The sequence below is a fragment of the Doryrhamphus excisus genome, linkage group LG6, assembly GCF_037039965.1.
Source record: "Doryrhamphus excisus strain RoL-2023G ecotype Guam linkage group LG6, RoL_Dexc_Guam_v1.1, whole genome shotgun sequence".
In the NCBI taxonomy this organism is placed as follows: Eukaryota; Metazoa; Chordata; class Actinopteri; order Syngnathiformes; family Syngnathidae; genus Doryrhamphus; species Doryrhamphus excisus.
In genome coordinates this window covers 11,707,030-11,728,233 of record NC_136362.1, presented here as the reverse complement: position 1 = coordinate 11,728,233, position 21,204 = coordinate 11,707,030, and the positions used below count along the sequence as shown (strand labels likewise).

Here is a 21,204-nt window from a genome sequence, read left to right as displayed (position 1 = left end):
AAGCATAGCAGGAGTCCATTTTAAATATTGGATCTGCCGAGTCTTTTTTTACCGTTTTTTTTGAACTTTTTTTCATCCTCACCCTGGAAGTAATTGAGATGCTTAGTTTTAGCCTGGAGGAGCAATCCAATTCAATTCTCTTGTGAGTTTGTATTTTCACGTCCCTCCCCCCCCCCCCCCACTCTAAGTGTATCGCTTCTAAATTTCACCATTTTAAGAGTTCAGTAATTGGAAATGACGGCGATGATTTAGGGATTTTTCTATGATCCGTGCATGGAAACTCCTCCTGAAGTTTGGATTCCGACAAAAAACACTATAATTATCAGATACTTTTGGCATGGTACTGCATGAAATGTAATATTTATCCAATTTCTGCTTAAACTGAACCAATCATTGACATTGTGTGACTAGTAAATCATACATGGTTATACTTACATTTTTTTGCGACACATTTTCTGCATACAACAAAGCACGCATCTTATGGTGTTATTAATAGTTATCCCTCATTTATCACTGTAAATTGGTTCCAGACCGGACCATCCGGATTTGTGCCAGGTGCTATATTCGTTGGGGGTATGTTGACACCCTCGACTGGTCGCCAGCTAACAAACGTTTTTGGAATGTGGGTGGAAAACCCAAACTCACAATCTCCTATCTGTGTGGCCAACATACTAACCACTAACACACCGTGCCAGAATTTCTGAGAAGTAGGATTTATTCTTCATAAATTTAATATTTGTGTATTTAGAGCATAGAAAACCTGTTTACATTGTTTTTTTTAAAACATTATTAGAGACATCTAGACCTGAAATAACACCCCTATAGTCACCTTTACGGTTCTATTACACAGTATAGTATATATAGTATACTATCTTCTTATTCTCTGGCAGACCAGGTATAATGTAATCCCTCATTTATTGCAGTTATATATAAATATATATATATATATATAATATAGTATAAAAATAATTCATTGCAGAGTGATGAGTGCTAAGGTTCTGACATGTCTAAAATTTATTATTGTTATATATATATATATATATATATACTATATAGTATATACAGTATGAAAATAATCCATTTTAGACATGGCAGAACCTTGGCCGATTAACTGTGATAAATGAGGGATTACATTATACCTGGTCTGTCAGAGAATAAGAAGATGTAGCAAGAGGGATCAGTTTTGCTAACGATAGCGACTTTGTGCGCATCTTCTCAATGATATGTTTAATGACAGCAGTAAAGTTTATTTGTAGTTCGTGTTTTTTTTTTTTTTACTACTTTTTGCAAATAATTATACCACTTTGACAATCAGCCCATTACATAAAACCCACCACCCCCGATTGAAGTCCTGTGGGAAACATCGGACAGTATTTTTTTTTCTCCCATGTGAGGCAGCACAACCGATTCATTTTTTTTTTTATGAAACTGGAAAAGAATACTAATCAAAAGAGTTCAACCACCCTCCCTACATCAATTACTTCCCACAGTCCCTAAATCCCAAACTTGTTTGATTGCAAGAGGGTGGGGGGGTGGGGGGGTGGGGGGGTTCTGATTATCTTCGCCGTGACTCATTTATTTATCAAACGTCTACAGAAGTCAGATCTTACAAATCCTCCTTTTATGAAACATATTTCATAAGCAATGAGCACTCCACGCTGGTGTTGGGTTCCTTCCAGCGTGACGCTGCTGGCAGAAAGACGCCTGCGAGAGAAATAGCAATGACTGACACTACACAAAAAGGAAAGTTAGCATGTCTAACAAGACTTTTTCCTCAGATGGGTTATTTGCTTTCTTTTCATTTCAAGTCATTTTCCCCAAGGCCAGCTTTAGGAGTTATCCTAAGTATATGGTAACATAAAAATACAGTCACCACTAATATATAATAAATCATGCTGTTTGCTGGTTGGATACGGCCTATTTTTTTTTGTCAAAAGAATATGCATATTGAAGCATATTGTACATATTTTTGCCTAAATTAAACATTTAAAAATACACATACGTATAAGGTGTTGAAAAGATGCAAATATGTTACTGTAATGTTCAATGAGACACACAAGCACCAGACTTGAACAAGAGGCTTTTAGTGAATTTTTGACATATCTCACAAGTAAATAAATATCCATGATGAACTCTTGCGGCAAGATGACATTCAATTTTGAACCCCCCAACTTCCTGTCTGCCACTCACTCGGCTCCGTTAGGGAACACATTTACGGTAACACACATGTGGACTTATTTATATAATTTATTCATTTTCTACCGCTTATTCTCACAAGGGTCACAGGGGTGCTGGAGCCTATCCCAGCTGTATTCGGGCGAGAGGCGGGGTACACCCTTGACTGACTGGTGGCCAGCCAATCACAGGGCACATATAGACAAACAACCATTCACACTCACATTCATACCTATGGACAATTTGGAGTCGCCAATTTAACCTAGCAATTAACCCGGAGAACATTCAAACGCCACGCAGAGATAGCCGGGGGTGGAATTGAACTCGGGTTTCCCAGCTGTGAGGCCTGCGTGCAAACCACTTGTCCACCATACAGCCTTATTCATATCATATTTTGCCTTATTATGTCTCCTGTGTTGGGTTTTCAAGTGTAAATGTGACTGTAGGGGTGCTATTTCATGTCTAATAATGCTTTTAAAAAGTAATGAACAGGTTTTTTCCGCTCTACTACAAAAATATTCCATTTATTAATGTTGAATCCTATATCCTATATATAATTAATTTAGCTCAGTCGGGTGGACGACTGCAAAGCAAAATTCAGGAATTGTTTTTTTGGGTCCCCTGAAAGGGTATTCTTTGCAAACGGCTTTCATAGACAAGTGTAAAAGTGTAGGGGTGTTATTTAATGTCTTGAGGGCTCAAATAATATTAAAAAAACATTTAGACATTTAGATTATTTTAGACGAGTTTGACTGATCTTTCAAGACACACAGAATATTGTGTTCTCTGGCTATATAAACATGGAGGATCGAACAGTCCATGGTGTTGTTATTTTTGTACAGCCCAGGTCAAAATCTTAAGACCAATAGAAAAACTAATACCTTTTAGACAGATCCAATATGCAAAAAGTCATTTATTGAAAACAGCAATTAAATTAAAATTGTTTAAAAACAGGGCTCGCTGTGAGGCCTGCATGCTCACCACTCATCCGCCGTGCAGCCCTATTTTATATCATATTTTGCCTTATTATGTCTACTGTGGATTGGCTGGCGACCATTCCAGGATGTACCCCGCCTCTCGCCCAAAGACAGCTGGGATAGGCTCCAGCACCCCCGCGACCCTCGTGAGGAAAAGCGGTAGAAAATGAATGAGTGTTGTTTTCAAGTGTAAATGTGACTGTAGGGGTGCTATATCATGTCTACAGGGCTCTAATAATGTTTTTTAAAAAGAGCCGAAAAAAATACTTTTTCTGCTCTACTACAGAAATATTCAATTTATTAACATTGAATCCTATATTTAATTAATTAAATTTTAAAAAATTATTAAATAATTAAAAATTAATTTAACGCAGTCGGGTGGACGACTGCAGAGCAAAATTCAGGAATCTGTGTTTTGGGTCCCCTGAAAGGGTATTCTTTGCAAACGGCTTCCATAGACAAATGTAAAAGTGACTGTAGGGGTGTTATTTAATGTCTTGAGGGCTCTAATAATGTTAAAAAAACATTTAGAAGGTAATTAACCGTTTTTTTAAGGCTTTAACTACCAAAATATACCATAGAAAATTAGGAATTCACTCATAATGGTTGAGTCTGGAACCAGTTAAGTGCCATAAAGGAGGGATCACTGTATACTTCCATGAAAACATCACACATTCTAAACACATGCAGTCACCTGATGGCACAACAGTATGCGTGAGTGTAATTAGTGAGTCTCCCACTACACCTCAACGTCTCTCATTAATCTCACTTGAGCGATTAGGCCGCGCCGACGTATGGAGCCACGGGAGGCGTGAAACTGGGTGTGAAACTGTTGTCATCTCATATGTTATCGCACTCCGGAGACTGGGAGGATTAAATCATGCCCGGCACAGCCCATTGGCGGCTAATCATGCCGCTAATGATAAGTTAAATATTCCTCATCTTCTCATTATAACGGGATGGCAAGGTGAGGATAAATTGGCGACAACACACACAGACGGCGCAGTCTCCGAGGAGCTTCTCCCAAAAGTCATTTTTATTGTATAAACCCAAAAACAGAGAGCCGACGATACAAGCCGGAGTGAATATTGTGAATATGACACTTGATGGCTGATTAGAGCAAAAACATGAATGTGGTTTCCCTACTGTGATGCTCTGATGAGAACTGATCTAAAGGGTCTTGTCAGTAGACGTCATGCTGGCCGCTCCACGCTGCGGCAGATGCTGCTTTGCAACGCCACAGCAAGAAACATAGAGAACGTGTTCCCTGCAGGCGTCGCTACAAAAGAGATTTCAACTTAATTAAGAAGGTTGCAAATCAGAACCACTCAAATTATTTAGCCAGAACAGATGTTTAGTCAAATCAAACGTTGTGGAGTGATCTAGTCGTTAGCATTGCATGCTAATCACTGGGTTGAATTACAGATTTTTGTCGATGATACGTTATGATTTAATGATGTATGATAGATAGAACGAATCGATATTATTTTAAACGAGTTTGACTGATCTTTTTAAGACACACTAAATATTGTGTTCTCTGGCTATATAAACATGGAGGATCGAACAGTCTATGGTGTTATTTTTGTACAGTACAGGTCAAAATAAAAAAAAAAATACCTTTTACGCAGATACAATATGCAAAAAGTCATTTATTGAAAACAGTAATTAAACTAAAATTGTTTAAGAACAGGGTTGCACGGTGGTGAGTGGTTAGTGTGCAGGCCACACAGCTAGGAGACCCGAGTTCGATTCCACCCTCGGCCTTCTCTGTGTGGAGTTTGCATGTCCTCCCCGGGTACTCCGGTTTCCTCCCACAAACTTTAAAAAGTTATATTCTGGTGAGCGGCTGCACGGAGGATCATGTGGTTAGCGCGTGGGCCACTCAGCTAGGAGACCCGAGTTCGATTCCACCCTCGGCCATCTCTGTATGGAGTTTGCATGTTCTTCCCGTGCATGCGTGGGTTTTCTCCGGGTACTCCGGTTTCCTCCCACATTCCAAAAACATGCTAGGTTAATTGGCGACTCCAAATTGTCAATTTCCTGAAACTTACCTATGTTCTACTGCTGATTACTAAAGAACAGAAAAAGGTAGAAACAGTTGAATGCATCACATAATCAGTTCACAGTTCCACATGTCCAAAAGGAGTAGGAAGAAGCAAAGCTTATTAAATCCTACCCCTCCATCTGGTACTTTTACAATCAGTAACTGTTACATTTGTTCACTTCCTGCTTTCCATAATACATTTTTTTTATTTTTTAATTTTTTGTCCCGTACCAAAGTACTTGGTGATATGACCATCCAATGACATAATGGGTACCATAGTAAGTGTCAATATAGTGATATGTATAGCACATCATGACTGGTTCAAGACTCTTCATCCTTGTATTTAGCAAACATCAACTGCTTGTATTGTTTCTTGAATTGGCTCATCGTTGTGCATTGTTTAAGGGTCTTACTCAATCCATTCCATAGTTTGATTCCACGTACTGAATATGTCAGTGGAACTGATGTGTCTTTTATGTGTCCAATGTGTCTTTTAGTATGTTCCCATCTTTATACACAATATTCAGTGTGCCTTGAAAACTGCGTCAAAATCATCTAGAATGGTCAATATTGAAGTGGTTGTCTTTTGAAAAATGTCAAGTTAATATTAATATGATATACAGATATAATATATTATACGGACCCCCCCCACAAAGCCCAGGTTATCGCTCCAACCCTGTTTGGAAGCAATTGCCGTCCTGCCGGACGTTGTCTTGCATCTAATTATCAGACTGCAGTATGTGGTAATAACCTCCTTTGATGGTTTGTATATAAAATGTACAGGCGCATAAATACCAGGTATACAGTACCGCAGTCGTGCTGACGCTGCGAATTCCCAGGACCCGTTTGTAAAAGAGGCTTCGACAGTTCCTTAATAGAAAAATAAATGAGCTGACTTAAAACAGTGCCGACCTGGATAACCATTTAAGACAACATAGATGGGTAGAGGTCGACAGAATACAGATGAGGGAAAAATATGACAGAAGAGTGGCTTATTAATATTCATGAAGGGAAGTTGTACGTGATTGGCCTGTTTATGTCATTCATATTAACATGAAGAAACGCAACATTGATAAGCCGGGTTGACGGGAAGTTAAAAAAAAAAAAAAGTTCCTGTTTGGTGGTTGCTTCATTAACGATGTTTCCTAGACTGTGCATAATGTTCTGCAGCACGCGATGGTTTGATCCCGACGACGCAGTGATGTCATTTCTACATCCGAAACAGCCACAAACAGCAAACACATATTAACAGTTAATAACAAGGTAGTTGGGCGGCACGGCGGTCGAGTGGTTAGCGCGCAGACCTCACAGCTAGGGGACCAGGGTTCAATTCCACCCTGGGCCATCTCTGTGTGGAGTTTTCATGTTCTCCCCGTGCATGCGTGGGTTTTCTCCGGGTACTCCGGTTTTCCTCCCACATTCCAAAAACATGCTAGGTTAATTGGCGACTCCAAATTGTCCATAGGTATGAATGTGAGTGTGAATGGTTGTTTGTCTATATGTGCCCTGTGATTGGCTGGCCACCAGTCCAGGGTGTACCCCGCCTGTCGCCCGAAGACAGCTGGGATAGGCTCCAGCATCCCCTGCGACCCTCGTGAGGAAAAGCGGTAGAAATAGAATGAATGCTATCTTCTCGGTGGCACGGCGGTCGAGTGGTTAGCGCGCAGACCTCACAGTTAGTAGGAGACCAGGGTTCAATTCCACCCTCTGCCATCTCTGTGTGGAGTTTGCATGCCCCCCCCCCCCCCACCTCCTGTGGATGCGTGGCTTTTCTCCGGGTACTCCGGTTTCCTCCCACATTCCAAAAACATGCTAGGTTAATTGGCGACTCCAAATTGTCCATAGGTATGAATGTGAGTGTGAATGGTTGTTTGTCTATATGTGCCCTGTGATTGGCTGGCCACCAGTCCTGTACCCCGCCTCTCGCCCGAAGACAGCTGGCATAGGCTCCAGCACCCCCGCGACCCTCATGAGGAAAAAGCGGTAGAAAATGAATGAATGAATGAACAAGGTAGTTTATCTTAATTTTTCTACATGACCTGTACTCAATTTAAGGTGACACCTTTGCACTGTTTATAAACTCACAAGCTCAAAAGCCCTCTGATCTCATTAATTACTTTCTCTATATGAAGTAATGACCCAGGCAATGTGCTCACAGTCTTTTGTAAGTCATAAAAAGAGCGCCGGGCAAAATAAACATGCTGCAGCCTCGCTTCACAAACAGCTATTCTATTTGCCAGGAAGCGAGACAAAGAAAATGAGGGCAGAGGAGAAGAGAAACAGGGGTGGGTGGGAGGCACAGATAAAAAATGAAAGATGCCGGAGAGTAAAAAAAAATAAGAAGATTAAAATGATAATAAGGCAGAGGCAAGCAAATGAAGGAGAAGACACTGGCCAGCTCGGTGTTGGTCGAGGCCTTCTGGAGTCCATCCAACTGTCTCCATCCCAGTGTGGTAAATGGCCTGTTTTACCACACAACAACAACAACAACAACAAACCAAATCAACACGGTGCTAAAGACGCCTCAGGGAAGACACATCGCATGAGGTGTTTAGGACCATCGGATAAAAAAAAAAATGGAATAGTTACGACAACAGTCCAGTAGTCTTTCACTGGGCGCGTTTCCAGACTTGCTGGAAGGGTTTGCGTGGAATCAAATTAGAACCAAAATAACACTCGCGTGCTATTGTTTTCGATTAACATCTGCTAGCAACACCTTGTTAGCTTTGATTTGTCAGAAATAAAATTACATGTGGCGAAACCTTCACATTAAAGACCTTATAAGGCCTTTTTAAGCTAAAGTCGAATGCTAAACATACACTATTTGACGACTACGCTGTCCCTTGATTAATAAATGATAATGTTAGCTTAGCAAGCATCTTAATCCGGTTCAAAACCTTTAACATAGAAAGTGTAACTTGCGGTGCTGTTGTGGTACACAAAGTAACCTACCTACTGCACCATTGTGGGCATACAAATATATACAATATACATGCAATAGCCATGCTAAAAAAAAAAAAAAATTACTGCCACAAGGCATGCTGGGTAACTTGTGGTAGGTACTCTTTTGCCATGTTTTGTCGCATTTTTGTTAGATTGCAAAATATGTTTAGAACTATATTGTATATTGAAGTATATTGTTGTTGCAGCTGGGCGGCATGGCGGTCTAGTGGTTAGCGCGCAGACCTCACAGCTAGGAGACCAGGGTTCAATTCCTGTGTCCTGGGTTCAATTCCATCTCTGTGTGGAGTTTGCATGTTCTCCCGTGCATGCATTCCAAAAACATGCTAGGTTAATTGGCGATTCCAAATTGTCCATAGGTATGAATGTGAGTGTGAATGGTTGTTTGTCTATATGTGCCCTGTGATTGGCTGGTCACCAGTCCAGGGTGTACCCCGCCTCTCGCCCAAAGACAGCTGGGATAGGCTCCAGCACCCCCGCGACCCTCGTGAGGAAAAAGCGGTAGAAAATGAATGAATGTTGTTGCAGCTGGACTACCCAGCATGCCTTGTGGCCATTTGGAATTAAATTATGTTATGTTACGTATAGCGCTTAGTTGTAGATTTCTGTGATGCGTTAACTTGCAGTGGATGTGTTGTGTTTTCGTTTTGTCGCACTGTGAGCAAGTATGTCATTTCTGTTTGATTTCTGTCTCCACCAAAATATTTTTAACCTTTATATTTTTAACACATTAAAATAGAGGGCCGCACGCTGGACGAGTGGTCAACATGTTGGCCACACAGTCTGGAGATTGGGAAGATCTGAGTTCAATTCTCTGCTTGGGAATCATGTGTGGAGTTTGCATGTTCACCTTGTGTGTACGTGGGTTTTCTCTGGGTACTCAAGTTTCCTTAATTGCGACGGTCGAGTGGTTAGCGCGCAGACCTCACAGCTAGGAGACCAGGGTTCAATTCCACCCTTGGCCATCTCTGTGTGTAGTTTGCATGTTCTCCCCGTGCATGCATGGGTTTTCTCCGGGTACTCCGGTTTCCTCCCACATTCCAAAAACATGCTAGGTTAATTGGCGACTCCAAATTGTCCATTGGTATGAATGTGAGTGTGAATGGTTGTTTGTCTATATGTGCCCTGTGATTGGCTGGCCACCAGTCCAGGGTGTACCCCACCTCTCGCCTGAAGACAGCTGGGATAGGCTCCAGGATAAGCGGCATAGAAAATAGATGGATATTGAAAGCAGCAGTGATAACACAAAACATCGAGACATTACCTTAACATTGCATGAAGTGATGATCGAGTGGAAAAAGATTATCCTCCCATCCAGTGTGGAAGTGGTACATTTTGGTTTTAGTTCCTTAAGATTATGGTAATGGTAATGGTTTTATTTCATTTGAACATGCATCAGATTACCATTGAGTGCATCACATAATCAGTTCACAGTTCCACATGTCCAAAAGGAGTAGGAAGAAGCAAAGCTTAATAAATCCTACCCCTCCATCTGGTACTTTTACAATCAGTAACTGTTACATTTGTTCACTTCCTGCTTTCCTAATATGGTTTAAGGTTTTTTTTTAGTTTTTTTAGTTCTTCCCTGAGATCATATTTCTCCTCTCTTGTAGAGAAGTATTGGATTAAATTTTTAGCTAATTGGTTATTTTTAGCCTTATGCATTATTTTAGCTGTTTGAAGATGAACTATATCAGCAAGTTGAAGTATTTGTGATTTTAGAAATAAGGAGTTAGTATGTTCTCTGGAGGCGGCATTATGAATTATCCTTACTGGCCTTTTTTACAGTACATTTAGCAAGTGAAGATTGCTTTTATAGTTATTACCGCATATTTCTACACAATAAGTAAGATATGGTAGAACCAGCTGTGAGTTCTATGAGTGTGAAGGTAATTATAGACTTGATATTTCATGTCTACATTAATATGTCTTTGGTAGCGAATGAGTTAATATGGAATCCTATGTCACGGAAATTCACGGCGTACTAGGTAGGTCTCTCCAACGTACAGGTCTGGCTTTTCTGTGCCCAAGCAGAAGGCCTAAATATCCCCTATAAAATTTTCACCTCAGCGACAGTGGACAGTAGAATGGACTAGTCCACACAGAACCCAGCAAAGGGGATCATTCCAGTGAATGTTTGTCTGGTTTGACCTATTAAATGAATTGTATCAGGCAAGTTCAACCTCAGTCCTGCAAAGGTGGGATACATTTTAACACTGATCCTATCTACCAAATTCAGGGGTTGACTTCCACCTCGCATTTTTGTGCTTTTTCACACTGACCAGTGACACAGGAAAAGGGCACAGCATTCCCAGCATTAATCAGCAGCGTGTGAAAGGGGCTCGAGCCTCTACAAGAGAAGTAAAAGGCAAAAAACGAGTACAATCATGTCTTGTTTGTCGTCCCACAGTTAACTCATTCGCTACCAAAGATGTATTTATATCGTTTTTTTATGTTAGTTTTTTTGCAAGAGAGGCACAAAGAGGTGATGACGCAATTCCACAATAGAAGCCGTCATGTTGGTGCAGCTTTGAATGAGTTAATTGTTTTCCGAGTGAAGTAAGATTCCTTATTTATAAATGAAATATGATCATTTCTTAATTCATTCATTTATTTTCTACCGCTTATCCTCACAAGGGTTGCGGGGGGTGCTGGAGCCTATCCCAGCTGTCAGACATGTCCGACATGATAGAGTGAAAGGAAGTTCTCCTGAAGACAGCTGGGCTAGGCTCCAGCAACGCCCCCGACCCTCGTGAGGATAAGCGGTAGAAAATGAATTAAGGAATAATACGAGTATAAAGGTGACTATAGGGGTGTTATTTTATGTCTACAAGGCTCTATTTTCTATTTTCTATGCCGCTTATCCTCAATAGTGTTGTGGGTATGCTGGAGCCTATCCCAGCTGACTTCTGGCGAGAGGCGGGGTACACCCCTGGACTGGTGGCCAACCAATCACAGGGCACATATGTATAGACAAACAACCATTCACACTCACATTGATACCTATGGACAATTTGGGGTCGCTAATTAACCTAGCATGTTTTTGGAATATGGGAGGAAAACCGCAGTACCCGGAGAAAACCCACATGCAAACTCCATACAGAGATGGCCGAGGGTGGGATTGGACCGTGGTCTCCTAGCTGTGAGGTCTACGCGCTAACCACTCTGTCGCCGTGCAGCCTGACTTTCTAAATACTGTACATACTTTTTAACATCATTAGAGCCCTCTCAACATGAAACAACACCCCTATAGTCAACTTTACGCCCATATTAACCAATATAGTGGACATAATAACAAAAATAAGACATCAGACAGACACAACTAAGTGTTGCCAGGTCTGCTTTGTCGCTTATTTGTTTTGGGCTGGTTTTCAGAAAGCTTGCCGCTTCTTTCTCTCACCAGACCTGGCAACACTGACACACAAACCGTGTGAATTGTGATTAGATTTTTTTTTTTTAAATGAATATATTTTGAAAGTCTTTGATATCGTGAAGCGTCAGAAATCGAAGCGCAAAGTGGAAAGGCGCGACGGTACAGAAACACTCTAGCTGGGTGAGAATATTTTGCTCATACGGGACTACACAGGTTGTCATTTTTGGTGCTTTAATGTTTCAGGCTTTTCTTTTGACACCTGTGTGACAAGTGAGCCCTAAAAATGTGTGTGTGTGTGATATACGTCTGCCTCGTTGTAATTTTTCCCTGACTCGAACCCCTCTTTTGCTGCTATAACGGCAGATTTCAACTAACTTAGTCATCCATATGGAGGAAGTCATATTCTGGCTAGCGGCTGCACGGCGGTCGAATGGTTAGCACACAGGCCACTCAGCTAGGAGACCCGAGTTCGATTCTACCCTCTGCCATCTCTGTGTGGAGTTTGCATGTTCTTCCTGTGGGTTTTCTCCGGTTTCTCCCACATTCCAAAAACATGCTAGGTTAATTGGCGACTCCAAATTGTCCATAGGTATGAATGTGAGTGTGAATGGTTGTTTGTCTATATGTGTCCTGTGATTGGCAGGCAACCAGTCCAGGGTGTACCCTGCCTCTTGTACGAAGACAGCTGGGATAGGCTCCAGCACCCCCTAGAAAATGAATGAAGATTGTAATATAACGCGGAAAAGCTAACATTTTAGTAGCATAGAGTTCATTCATTCATTCACTTTCTACCGCTTTTCCTCACGCTTTTCCTCGCGGGGGGTGCTGGAGCCTATCCCAGCTGTCTTCGGGCGAGAGGCACGGTACACCCTGGACTAGTTGCCAGCCAATCACAGGGCACATATAGACAAACAACCATTCACACTCACATTCATACCTATGGACAATTTGGAGTCGCCAATTAACCTAGCATGTTTTTGGAATGTGGGAGGAAACCGGAGTACCCGGAGAAAACCCACACATGCACGGGGAGAACATGCAAACTCCACACAGAGATGGACGAGGGTGGAATTGAACCCTGGTCTCCTAGCTGTGAGGTCTGCGCGCTAACCACTCCACCACCGTGCCACCCTAGCATAGAGTTGAAATACTAAAAAAAAATCTTTTAGAATTTTTTTTATTTATATATAAACATATTATAATATATAAATATATTATTTATATAATATATTTTTATGTTTATTATAATATTTTTTAATATAAATTTTTAGAATAATTTAAGGTTGCAATATTATGAGAAAAAACAAAACAAAATAATGTGTTCATTTTTATATTATAGAAAAATATATGACTTCTTAGAATATCTGACAAAATATGAAAGTAGCCCTTGCATCCTTTCATTTTTCACTGGAAAGAGTTTGAGCGCCAACGATGTAAAGCACCGGTTAAAGGGATAATGGAGTATCCATTCAAAGGGCGGGCTCTCAATGCCCGGCTGGGTTAGCCACTCCAAAGTCAATGCACAGCTCCGAGGCTCCTACGCCGACAAATCTGCACATCCAAGCAACTGTGTGGCTACGCCTATTTAGCTTCCCCAGCTGTAGTTGTTCAACCCGAAGCAATGGGGCATTGCTCTCCAGCAGAAAGCAAATGAGGGTGCTCCAAACATCCAAACCGAGTTTTTTTTCCCTCCTCCGCCCCCTCTAGTTTCGCTCTCATCTGACTCAGAGGCCCTCCATCTTGTCAGAATGAGGTGAGCTAATGGGCCGTGGTTGAACAGTTGCCGCCTCTGAAGGCCAAAGAGAGGACAAGCCAAGAAAAAGCAAAGGTGCATCTCCTCTTTAGCGCTCAGAGGATGCATTGCAGCAAGCGACACAAAAGCTTGATTACGGCACGGTGCCTTTGCGGAACGGTTGTCCTCATTTCTCAGCTTCCATTGTATTCAGATTTTATACACGTTTGTTGTCCTAAAAAGAAAGCACGGTTATTTTCTCTCTGCTGCCATCATCCTTTGGTTTTCATCCGCTGTGACCCTACTTAGTCCACACTGGAATATCCCAACATTTGGACGGATTGCCATGAAATTTGGAACAAATGAGTAGACAAAGCGCCCCTCAGTATGAACAGTAATCACTTTGCTTGACTTTTCCCCCAGCATAGCCATCTCATCAGAGTGCTAATTAGTCCGTGTTAATGAAGCAGAAGTGTTTTCATGCTGTTTAATGTGTTTGTGAAGATGACATATTAAACATGCTTCATCGTTCTATTTCAAGTTTAAGTGTACTCAAAAATATTTTGAATGATAAGAGTCCCATACTGTTGTGTTTCCCAAGGCACACATTTTTGTTGTATGAACGGTAACAGCCATTTTCCAAAAGACAACCCCTTCAGTAGCAGCCATTTTAGACAATTTGGACTGATTTTTCATGGCACACTGAATATTCAGTGTAAACATGGAACCCACTAAAAGAAATATGAGACTCCCGTTTTTCATTCATTCATTCATTTTCTACCGATTATCCTCACAAGGGTCACATGGGGTGCTGGAGCCTATCCCAGCTGTGTTCGGGCGAGAGGCGGGGTACATTTTATGCATGTCAAACTCATTCATTCATTTATTATCCTCACGAGGGTCGTGGAGGGATGCTGGAGCCTATCCCAGCTGTCTTCGGGCGAGAGGCGATTAACCTGCAAACGAAAAAAGAACATGCAAACTCCACACAGAGATGGCCATGGGTGGACTTGAACCCAGGTCTCCTAGCTGTGATGTCTGGGTGCTAACCACTCGTCAGCCGTGCAGCCCTACTTCCGTTTTCCGTTCCGTTGTCTATATCTTTTTCCGTTCTTTAGTAATCAGCAGTAAGTTTCAGGAAAATATCAGTTCCCAACTACAAAACAAAATGAGAAAAACAGAATTTTGTGAAAAGATACGTACCAAGCCTAACTTTCACTTTTGTTTTTGTGTTTGTGACAGCTTAAATATCTAAACTATACAACATAAACAACAAAAAATGTGATTATTTTCAAATATAACACCATGAATTATTTACAGTTTTCACATTTACAACTAAACTGTGTGTGTGCACGCGTTTGCTAAATATATGTTAAAATATCCCTACCTCCTTCGCACGACACAGCGAGATGCCTTTTCACTTCCTGGTTGCAAAAAAAAATTGAACGAATCAGAATCGACTATGAAAATTTAGCCATCGTTTTACAGTATGTATGTAAAAGTTATTATATAACTATAAAAATTTGTTTTGTGTTTTAACATTTTTGACTTTCTGGAACGGATTAATTGGAGTTACATTATTTCTTATGGGAAAAAATATTCGGTTAGAGTACGTTTCAGTTATTGTCTGACCTTCTGGAATGTATTCATGACGCTAACCAAGGTTTTACTGTAAAGTACAAAAACAATGAAAATGTGTTTTGTGTTTACATTTTTGAGACTTGTGGCGTAACCGTGTTAGTTAGCAAAATAACTACAGAGTCACATGCTGATGACATCATAGACCGACGACCGACCAGACTTCTGGTTCACGTTTCCACGTATTAGCAAGCTAACAAAGCTGTTTTGTGATAAAATGCATTAAAAGCAAAATTGGACTCACACAGTGTACTAATAAGACGACAACTTCTAATCGGAAAAAGTACGCGAACCGATATAAAATTTTGGATGGAAACCAAAAAATACACAAACCAGGGCATACGCTAACCAAATTTGCATGGGAAATATCAACTGACTATACGTACAATATCATTGTTGAGTTTACGGGTAAATCACTTTATTCTAACTTCATTGCAATGCCGTAATCAGATACCGCAACAGCGTTAAAATAGTATCAATATACTGCATAAACTATATCGGAATTTATCCCGTTTCTGTCAACTGGGAATTATGGGTATTTCCCCTTGTGGGACTACTGAAGGCATACCTTGTTGATCAAGCCACAGGTTTATTTTCCAGGATTTTTGTAGCAGTTTATACTATGTAGTCATAGTTAGCATAGCATGACCATGACGCCATGCTGTTAAACCATCACTGGCACTTTGTCCATTTACACTCTTCCTTCACCTTTGATGCAATCCGTCACTTTTAACACAATATCAGCTCACTAAGCGTTGTCAGCGGTCATTTCACTTGTCATCGCCTGAGTCACCACATTTCTCTGACTTTTCATTTCCGCCTGCCGCGATGTTGTTTCCAATCTCTCATCGACATTTGCATCTTTCTGCCTGCCAGACTGCGTGTAACATGATTAACCCCCGTTGGCGTGTGTTAACAAACTGCAAATTTCCTCACCAATCTACCACGACCAAGTCAGGAATCAAATTAGCCCAACAAAGACAAATTAACCTTACGTTAAACGATTCAAGGGCTTGTAAGACCACATGAGTCTACCTCGTTGTTGATTGTTAACGTTAGAACGTATGACTTGGATGTAGAACCCAAAAGTGGGCATGGTTGACACAACAGGCCTCCATTAGAAAGGATATGCTTGGCTTAGTTGTGACAGTGGTGTCCCCCTCAGTCGGCCAGGGGGGCTTTTTGTAACAACGATGACCAACGCAAGGTGCCAAAGACGGTCTGTTGAACAAACGTACAAGCGTTCCACCACCGGCCCTGGGCCATGCTAAGCCTTGGCCAGGGAGAGATAATGGCGAACAGGAGGGCCTTGCCACTCATACACAAGCTGGAGAGCACAGACGGTGCCTCGCACCGTGGGGCATGGAAGCATAATTGTCCATATCCATAGATAGGTAGTTCGACCCTTTCCTGTCACATGATGCACTGAGGCTTGGCACGCAGTATGAGACTGATTGTACCATTTTTTTTTAAGTCTAGGATATTTGATGTATTTCTTTGAATGGTAATTGCTACTTATTGTTCTCAAGTAGACATTAAAATATTAACCACACAGATATCACACTGATGTAGGCTGCATCTGTGCTTCAGAAGGCAGCGGATGCGCCTGGAGGGACCCAGCAGAGGTGGATAAACCTGCTTTTCATTCAGGTTTTCAGTTAATAATGTAATGGTGTACGGTTTTATTTCATTTGAACATGCATCAGATTACAATTGAATGCATCACATAATCAGTTCACAGTTCCACATGTCCAAAAGGAGTAGGAAGAAGCAAAGCTTATTAAATCCTACCCCTCCATCTGGTACTTTTACAATCAGTAACTGTTACATTTGTTCACTTCCTGCTTTCCTAATATAATTTAAGTTTTTTGTTTTTGTTTTTTTTATATTATTTTTGTCACGTACCAAAGTACAAGGTGATAACCTTGATTTAGACGACGATCCATAACTTTATCCTCAGACAAATCAATGACTGACAAATTGTTTGTAAAGAATTTTAAAAATTAGGCAAAAAAAAAAAAAATAAAAATAAAATAAAGAAAAACCAAAAAACACGTATTTAGGAACTATATTAGGAAAGCAGGAAGTGAACAAATGTCATGATGTGCTATACATATCACTATATTGACAGTTACTATGGTACCCATTATGTCATTGGATGGTCATATCACCTCGTACTTTGGTACGTGACAAAAAATTTGAAAAAATAAAAAAAACTATATTATGGAAAGCAGGAAGTGAACAAATGTAACAGTTACTGATTGTAAAAGTACCAGATGGAGGGGTAGGATTTAATAAGCTTTGCTTCTTCCTACTCCTTTTGGACATGTGGAACTGTGAACTGATTATGTGATGCATTCAATTGCAATCTGATGTTCAAATGAACCATTACTATGTTGAACCACGAGGGTTGCCAGGTTCTCTTCGCAGCATGTCTGTTTTCGTTCAATAGTCAGGTTCCGTCGCAGGCGGGGGAATAAACATCTCCAGAGGTGTTTTTTTTTTTTAATGCAGGCCGACCGTTACAAAGACAAGCGGTAGTTTGACGGAGGCACGGAAAGAAATGAAACAGACATCCCCGCCCCCCTTGACACTTCAGAGAGGTGGTACTCAAAAGGGCATAATGATAAATAAAGGATGGCTTTTGTCGAGAGCTTTTGACATCTTGTAACAGTCGAGAGTAGCTGGAGGAAGGAGTAATGCTCGTTAACTCTGACCCAAATCACGCAGGCAGTGGGAGCCGTTAAAACACAGCACACGGTGGTGACCTAGATAGCATTGCTTTTAAAAAAAGCAGATGTACATCACATTACATCGCTTTCCTTAAATACAATAATGCGTCTCGCTCACTCGCTGATAAGGTCTTTTATGGCATGGAAAATATTTCACCTATCAGTTAAACTTAAAGTGAGATTGACCGCGTTTTCCTCGACTTGTCCTGTCTGGTGATCGCACATCGCACACGGTCCAAATGCAGGAGGACAACCGGTGCTCATGAGACGAGACGGCGAATGAGCTGTTCGAGGAAATTAAAGGAGAAGACAGGAAGTGGCTGCCATTTATGTATTTGCGCATAAACAAAGCCGTGCATATGTTCACTGAGCAAGGCGGAGACGAACAAATAAACAGTGAGAACACCGCATGATATTTGCGGTGACATTTCAAGAAATGCTGATTTTTATCATTAAGGGAACGAGATGTTCAATCTGTCTTTCTTTATTGGCTTCTCAAAAAAAAAAAAACATCACATTTTAGTTTGTTACCTTTTTTTACATTCAAAGTCCCGACCAACTCAGGATGGAAATGACATAAGTGCTGTCTGTTAACCGTTAGCATCTGTCATCACACAGGAAGTGGCCAAATAAAGAGTAAGAAAAAAATGTCAGTATTGATATTACCGTTATTTTTAATACTTTTAATTTCCAAGCGCCTTACTAAAAACTCAAGGACACTGCACATGATATAGACAAAAGAGCCATTTTTTGTGTTAAAATTGCATACATCACGTTGGAATATGGATGGCGACATGCTGACGACTCTGAAACTGTTGATAATAGGCCAAAGTGGAGTGGGGATTTGTTGGTAAAATATTAAAATATCATTGAAATATCAGTTAAATGTGTACATTAATTTTTATTAATCAAACACTAATGTAAATACACATACAAAGGAACCTCAGTTAGCGTACGCCTCAATTAGCATACATGTCGGTTAGCATGTTTTTTTTTTTTTCAAAATAAAGTCAGCAAAACAAACTATTAACAGTTTCAGAGTCTTCAGAGTCGTCAGAGTGTTGATAATAGGCGAAAGTGGAGTGGGGAAGTCCAGGTTTGTTGTGTCTTCAGCTAGCTAGCGAGCCTCCTAGCTTAGCATGTTAAGTCTGTTAACACTCTTGAGTAAAGTTTTATTAGTGCTGTTTTGCTCAGCAGCTGTTTCGCTAACCCTTTGTTTTTTTTTAGGGTACACCTCGGTTAGCGTGTATTGTGTATATTTGGGCATGTATCATCAGAAGAAAGTGAGTGTTTGTCGAAATACCTGCTGAGCAAAACAGCACTAATAAAATTAATAAAAGAGTGTTAATAGACTTAACATGCTAAGCTAGCAGGCTCGCTAGCTAGCTCAAGACACAACAAACCTGGACTTCCACACTCCACTTTCGCCTATTATCAACACTTTGAAACTGAAACTGTTGATAATAGTTTGTTTTGCTCAGCAGCTGTTTCAACAAACACTCACTTTATTCTGAAAAAAAAAAAACATGCTAACAGATGTGTACGCTAACCGAGGTTCCTTTGTATGTGTATTTACATTAGTGTTTGATTGGTAAAAATGAATGAATGAATTTTTAGCAGAATAGTACAGTACAGTACAGCACAATTTAAATGTATGATTCTATGTTAATCTATTCGCTTTTATGGGTACCCTTCTGGTAATGTAATGGATCCCCGAATATTCGCAGTTGAGCAAATTTGCATATTTTTGGTCAAATTTTTAAATATCAAAAATTAGGCCACTCGCTGTAAGTTGGTAATCATTTGTAAATTCATAATAATAGGGGTACAATTTTGATGTTTCGTTATGTAGGCCACACGGTGGACTAGTGGTTAGCATGATGGCCACACAATCAGGATATCTGGGTGTGAATCTCCGCAAAATAGATGTCCATAGGTATGAATGTGAGCGTGAAAGGTTGTTTCTGTGATTGGCTGGCGATCAGTTCTGGGTGAAGGAATGAACGTCTTTATGTTTGCTTTTTTTTCATCATGTTCCTTGAACGCACCATATTTGGGTGATTCAGTAATTAACCCAACCTCAAATCTTGCAATGAATATGTTATGACAATGAATATGTTATAATATAATAAATAATAATATATAATGAATAATATAATAATATAAAATTAATAAAAATATAATATATTATATATACTGTATATTAGTTGTAAATACAGTAGGAAAGCAGCATGGATTATGTAGACTCAGCTTGTAGAAACGCTTTCGCTAACATGCAACCCTTTACCTGGTTAAAGGCTTTACACTGTGACGCTTATTCCATCTGTTCATCAATTATCTTACATTATCATTCTGGTGTCTTCTTTCTCATTGAGAGTGACCAGGATAGATAGGATCAAGAACAAGTACATCAGAGGAACATTACATGTTAGAAGCCTTGGAGATAAAGTCAAAGAGGCCAGACTGAGATGGTTGGGACATGTGAATATTTTATGGATGTAGTGAAGGAGGACATGAAGGTAGTTGGAGTGAGAGAGACAGGAGACAGGGTTGGATGGAGGAGATTGATTTGCTGTGGCGACCCCTGAAGGGAAAAGCCGAAATAGAACAACGAAGATAATTCTGGAGTCTTCTGCAGAATTATTGCAGTCTCACCTAAGATGATGCTTCAAATTCCAGGTTTTGAGGTGTAGTTTTTTTGGATAATATCATTGGAATATTTTCAATTGAGTTCAATTGTGGAGGAAGAATCACATGTTTGATGTACAACAGGGGTCTCAAACACGCGGCCCGCGGGCCAAATGTGGCCCGCAGGACACTAGTTTGAGGCCCCGCCTTGATATGAAAGTTTAATGTCAGTGCGGCCCGCGCAAGTTTGATATGGATGCTGTATGGTATCATGTACCCAGAAAAAATTATTACGTTTGATTAATGTTCATGTTAAAGTTTAAATAACTGTTAATAGTTATCCTCCCTATCCGTGTGGAAGTGGTAAGTTTTTGGCTATTTAAGTTTAAAGGAAATAACTTGAAGGCTACCGTTTAGGTCCCTAGCTCTCGAGTTTGCAAATTAGCATGTGTCTCAAGACCCTGCAGTTGCGCAATATGTTGTAAATAAAAAAAAGTATAAATGTGACTGTAGTCGTGTTTTGTCATGTCTACAGGGCTCTAATAATGCTTTGTTCATTTTAATCTGAAAAAAAATAATTTGTCTACCCACCAACTATATGTGGTTTCTTAAATTTTTATTATTTGCTGTTTTATTATTATTACATTTATTTATTACTGATTGATTGATTTTCTTTATTCTTGATTTGTTTATTTATTTTTTCATCTTATTTTGTGTAGAAAAATAAAAAGTAAGATATTTGAGAACAGTGGAATGTTTTATCAGAGCTTTTCTTGTAGAAAATTGGAACCAAAGCGAAGTTTTTTAAAAAAAAAAATTGTTTTTAATAAATGCTTTTTCTTTTTGTTTTTTTTTGGAAAACCTGATGTGGCCCCCCAAGTAAATTGAGTTTGAGACCCCTGATGTACAGCATGACTCCTCAAGGCCGGGGTAGGCTCCAACAA

At 40.2% G+C, this 21,204-nt stretch overlaps 1 protein-coding gene across 5 annotated transcripts in view; it reads left to right on the top strand.

Moving 5' to 3' along the window:
* Window positions 1-21,204, top strand: part of dab1b (DAB adaptor protein 1b) — a 98,706-nt gene that overhangs the window by 38,894 nt on the left and 38,608 nt on the right. The window lies entirely within an intron of this gene.